General features: G+C 33.2%; 1 protein-coding gene across 1 annotated transcript in view; it reads right to left on the reverse strand.

The window, feature by feature from the left end:
* The window catches only part of LOC124355166 (feline leukemia virus subgroup C receptor-related protein 2-like), a 56,966-nt gene extending 51,538 nt beyond the window's left edge, over window positions 1–5,428 (reverse strand). The window contains exon 1 of the mRNA XM_046806164.1: window positions 5,357–5,428. The gene's annotated coding sequence lies outside the window, so the exon portion shown is untranslated. The remainder of the gene's footprint in view (window positions 1–5,356) is intronic.
* Window positions 5,429–6,000: the final 572 nt, after the last annotated feature.

Here is a 6,000-nt window from a genome sequence, read left to right on the forward strand (position 1 = left end):
AGTGACGTCTCGATAAGCTTTAGTTAAAGAATGAAATGTCTTTGTGGCAAGCTTGCTGAGTTTCACACAGAGTTCGACCGTATTGTTCACACCTTTGTTCCGTATTGTCATCCATCACAAACGCAACGTGGTTATGAAATTCGGCAACATAAACATGACTAGTTCACGACTGATTCAACCAATCCCGTTGAAAAAAATTTGAACATGCAACCAGAGTGAGCATATGTGCGTATATACACCATGAAGGTGCTACGTTACTAGTTTATTCATGTGAGAATCAGTTTACTTACTTTTGGAGACGGGCCTCGTATGACTCAAATCCAAAGTCCCACGTCATGAACCAAGCGACCATCGGCTTTCTAAAGGTAGCTAGCTATCCAGTGCCGTAATTATTATCAGTCAATGGTCTAAGCTGATTAACCAGATTGCAATCGGTAAAATTACATGCTGAGGTGTATGTATAGATCTGGTGGTAGATCGAAATAACTCACTTACTAACCAACAGAATGAGATGTTATGATCTGTTCATAGTTGGGTTATTTTTCAGTTCATAGTCATAGCCCTTTGACACGTTTGCTACCACCATATGGCACAGAGAAGTTCTGTGATGACACACAATTATCAGACGCTAAATCAGAGTGAATACATTTCCTGGAAAGGAAAAATAGAAAAAAATTGTTACTCTACGAATAACAACAAACATTTAAAGTAGTCATTTAGAAGAGTTATGTAACTAGGCTTAATAAAAACGGCAAAAGATATACATTTGTACAGTGTGAACTATTATTTAAGGCAAATGCTACATGTTATTTTTCTTAAGTAATTTTATGGAAAAAGGTGTAATTTTCATAAATTATATATTTCAGTAAATGGTGTAAGGTAAAATAAATTATTTCAGTTATCTTATGTCATAAATAATTGAAACATGCTAATTCCTGCAGCCATAATTCGTATACAGTCATGTAAACAATTCACATTCCTATCTTCACCCGTTTTTCTTTGGGCCTGATTACAAAAAAACCTCGTGAAACGTTCGAAACAACGTTTTTACTATATTTTTTGCCATTATAAAAGTTATCTAAAATGACTGCGACTTTGAAATCAGTAACGAAAGTAAAAAAATAAAGACCATGGAGTAAACTCATTCCACTTGTTTGCGTAACGGCCAGCATTTTTGTGAAATTGCACAGTATTATTCTTTAGTTTTACCGAATATATAGCCTACAATACAGTTAGTTTAGTTTGAACCATGCAATGTATGTATAAAAGAGTTTTTATTACAACAGAATTGAAAGACATATTGCATTTTTCTACATTTCAAGGCTTTTAACTAAAATCTTTGCTTTACTCTAAAATCTTAAGATGCAAATTTTTGTGAAATTATAATTATTTATTATCATTATTTATCTTAAAACGATGAAATACGCTTCCACTAGTTTGCCTGCCGATTCTAAACGCAATAAAACATTGGAATCGAATCGAATTTGGATCTACATTAGAGATAGCGTGTGTAACCGTTGCATTTTTATCAGTACCATCGACATTGTACTGTATTGACTCTCTCCCTTGTTCTGTTAGATAAGATCCTCCACACAGTGAGGACGGGCAGATTCGGGCTCAAAAGGGTACAGCCTCTCCTTAAAGTAAAATGAATTATACCATTTTAACTTTCTAAAACTTATTGATTTAAAATTAGATTTCTTGGTTTTATTACAAGAATACAGCAACAAAATATCTGTTAAAATATAGACATTTTTATAAAATATATTACATAGCAAATATATAACGGTTTAAAAGCACTAAGTATAAACCAACAAGTGTTCCGTGATTGTAGTACTTACGGCACATCAAACTGCTTTAATGTTGCCGAGCAAACGTATGAATTAGAACATTAATCTTATTATTTATTTGAAGTGTTAGGAGGTGTAGGCGGGGTTTCCTCGCCTAACTCGGTTGTCTTGTAATGAAATATAGTCACATTGCGTATTGTCTTCTAAGTAGCTACACTAAAACAATGATTTTAGTGTGACTTGTGATAAAGTCAACTTCTATCGGTAATTCCTACGATAATTTAAAAAAGATAATTAACTTGTTATACATTGTACTTTTATATATTGTAGGATATGTCTTAAGATTTGTTTAACTTTCTAAGTGTTAATTTAATTATTTTTTATAGTTCCGTTCCGCTTTTACAACTATAAAAATATAGCTTATTACTGTTATTTATTACAGGCGTATTCAGGAGGTGGTTTTGGGAGTTGTAACTCCCCCTCCTCCCACCGCAATGATACAACATTTCTGGTATATTAAACTAGTGTTAAACTATATTCAACTTACGTTAAACTGAATGTGTACTCGTAGTCGAACCATGTTTCATAGTTTGTATGTGTTTAGATATTTATCTATAATGGCTGGCAGACAGTACACCAAAACATGCGCTTAGTAATTTTTAAAAATGGCAAGTCCATATGCAACCTGTATGGGTTGATAAATGTGTACAATGTAGCCACTTCTACTACAGCTACCGCGCTTCGAGCGCTAGAGATAGCGACAAATCACAATGAACGCCTACCGAGTATCTCTTGGAACGGCTAATTTTAGAAGTCTAATATCGTTATCACCGCTTTGGTTGTTGACGCTAGCCGTTTATTAATGAATTATGTTAATAAGTACCAATGAAAAAAATAAGTTGATGCTTTTAGCACTCTTTCAGTTTGATGCTTAAACTATATTCAAATCTTTTATTTCACTCCCTGTTATTGTTACACTTTGCATTGAGTTTTGGTAGACAATTTTAACAACACAACTAAAAGTCAGATATATACAAATCTTATGTTTATGGAAACGTGTTTTTATAACCTACCTATAAAAATACCATAACTTATGATAGACTACATAGGAAGTTATGCTATGAAGCGTTTAAATGATTGTAGAACTATTTTAAGGTGACATGGTACTAACGTATTTTCACATTTTCTGTTTTTTGTTATTTGGTTATTGTTTTTTTTTCTTAACATTTTGTTACTACTCCCATGTTTTTCTAATAATTTATACCCCAAAAAGATTAAATTGTCAAGGCAACACACAGTAAAAATAGGGATTTTATGTTTGATATTATATGTTTTTATGGTTTGAACAGAGCAAAAATAGCCAAGGAAAAGTACATCCACATACATTCTCTTCCTGAAGAGAAGCTAAAAGAGATGAAACCCATTTTTCAATATTTGACAAACTACACTATTATGAGTAGGTGTACTGTGGGGCGAACTCTAAACCCGAACAAGTTCTTCGGGGGTTATTTGGAAACACATTCCTAAAACTGTTTATATTAGAATTGCAACAATGAAGATTGGTGTTTATAATGCTGTTATTTCATTTAACAAAGGTGCAGTTGGAAAAATTAGATGTGCTAACAGCTTTAGGACTAAAACACAGTGAACAGTGTAGCCTACGCTTCCATGGTTTTTATTTTAAATGCTAAAACGTCTTTAATTTACAATAATTCTTCAATTCTTGAGCTCCATTAACCTTATATAAAGGCACCTTGAAGTTCTTGTCTGTTATTTATAATTCTATGACTAACCAAATTCAGCTTGCATTAACTGATATTGCTATCTGAATTAAAGGGAACGCTTCGTTGGAAGTGTGTAGACCTAGAAACATTTAGTGGACTGTTTTATCAACATCTGTTTTATTGAAAACATAATTCCAATATTCTAATCGTGACATTTTCTGAAAGTGTTATTTAAACTCTCACTAAAAATGTTCAGTTTTATTTTTTACGGTTCAGTATACATACTTGATACTGAGAAACTGCTAAATAAAAAGACTTCGTTGTCAAACAAGCAAGATTGGAGAGTTTCAAAATATGTTATGTGAAAGAATAACAAAATGTTGTCTATGCCCTGCCTTATCTGATAGTCATCAGGTCAATGCTTATAAACTGTAACTAAAAAGAATATGGAATATAGCAGTAGAGCCGTTGTTCTTATTTGGAGGATAACATTAAACTTTCCAAGAAACATTAATTTTTGTTGATTTATATTCGAGTTCCTACGTTCGTTCATTATTACAAAAGTTATTAACCGATCGTAAGCATGTGTTAGTGTCGTACTTTGTGTGTGAAAGTCCGAAATTACATAAATAAAGTGCTTTGTAAATAATATTTAACTACAGTCTAGTACAGTTTAGTAGTACATGAAATAGCAATATCCCCACATTATTTATAGTTCTTGTTCAAACACGAGTATATACATTTAATATATAAAATGGATAATAATGTACAGAAGGCTTAAGCTAAACCAAACATTAAACTTTGCAATTTTAAATCACGGTATTTTTTATCTGTCTCCTTAAAAAAATAACAAAGTAGGAGAAGGCTTACGCCACACACCAAATTGTCGCGTAACAGGCTTCGCTAAGATTGTATAGCAAATTTCAAGCCCATAGCTATTTTAATCTAGAGATGTTCTGCAGTCAGGTAGATAAACAGAAAAACATATAGAAAAGAAATGTTTACATCTATCCAGTAGACAAAGAAAGAAATTGTGTCTGGTTATTCAGTAATAGGCTTCAATGACGCTCAGCCAAATTCTATCTTTGGCCATGAACCACCACAGGGTCGATTATGTCTATGTAGAAGTCTGTGGAGTTTTACCCAAAATTTAAAGTCTGCAGTTGATCTTTATCGGTATATCTTACCAAATGATACATTCACATTTTTGTTCATTGAGTTGGGCTTCGCTGACGCTCAGCCAGTAATACTTTTTTCTTCAAGCTTATGCTTTTATTTTAACAAAGAGTGTGAATACTATGATTATAAACGTTAAACATGATGATAGGAGCTACGAAACTAGGTAAAATACTCGTACATAGTCAGTAGAATTTGTTTGGTTTATGTAGAAAAAACCTGAGTCGGCTGTACAAACGCCCATCTTGGATTTTAACTGTATAAAAACAATGTATAAGCTCTTTTAACAATGTATAACACTTTTCAGTTATTATTGTAGCATTATGGGGGAGTTGCCTTCCAAACGCTTTTTAGTTTTAAATTTTGTTGTTTGTTGTTTTAAAATTCTTAAAGAATTTTTACTTCATAGTTTAAGTGTGAAACAAAGAAGCCATTTACAAAAAGAAACCCATCAAAAGCAGGACAAATTAATTAACGTCATACCTATTCTTTTCTTGCTAAACAATTATTTGTTTGAAACCATCTTGACAGCTGGCTCTGATATTATTTGGCTAATTAACAAGATTGTTTTTAAGTTCAAATTAGTAGCCCTTTCACGTAGACAGAACGTTCACTCAGTTACGACCACCGTGATGATAGAAGAGCAATAAACTGCCTGCGGCTTACCTGGACAGATGGAAGCCGTCTACCGTCAGCTGGTGTAAGTGCGGCCGGAATGATTACAAACTTGGTACCGACTTGGCAACTTCCGTTCAGAAGGCAGCGTGCCAAACCGGTCTCAGAGCACGGCCCTCGCAATCTGTCTGCTCGTGTGCTCCCGCGATTATCATACATTATAATGCGAGCCAAGCTCATCTTGCGTGTTGACATGTGTGAGCAGAATGTCTCAACAGCTTCGAAGAACAGCTTATGAATATTTTCATTTAATTATTAATATTTGGTAAAATATGTAAATAACAGAGCAAAAACGTTTATGATAAACTAGCTGTTTCCCTTTTCGTAAGCTTTACCCGATATGGGCTCTTCTGGTTCAAGTGATTTATATTTCCAACGCCGATGTAGAGTTTACCTTGTTTCTACGATCAAGAAAACTTGTCAAAAGTGTATGTTTATAGCCATTGTACACGTACATGTACTTTATTATAAAGTGGTCTAACACTCAAGTTTTAAGTTCAACCAGAAATTTATTTTAAAGACAAATGTACATCAAAACTTAGCGCCTTCAAATAGTGTTTGGCTATTCAATATACGTAACTGTCTCGTAATTGCAGTTTATATGTGCTTTGATAAATGATAACTATTATATTTTG

Source organism: Homalodisca vitripennis, chromosome 2, assembly GCF_021130785.1.
Source record: "Homalodisca vitripennis isolate AUS2020 chromosome 2, UT_GWSS_2.1, whole genome shotgun sequence".
Classification (NCBI taxonomy): Eukaryota; Metazoa; Arthropoda; class Insecta; order Hemiptera; family Cicadellidae; genus Homalodisca; species Homalodisca vitripennis.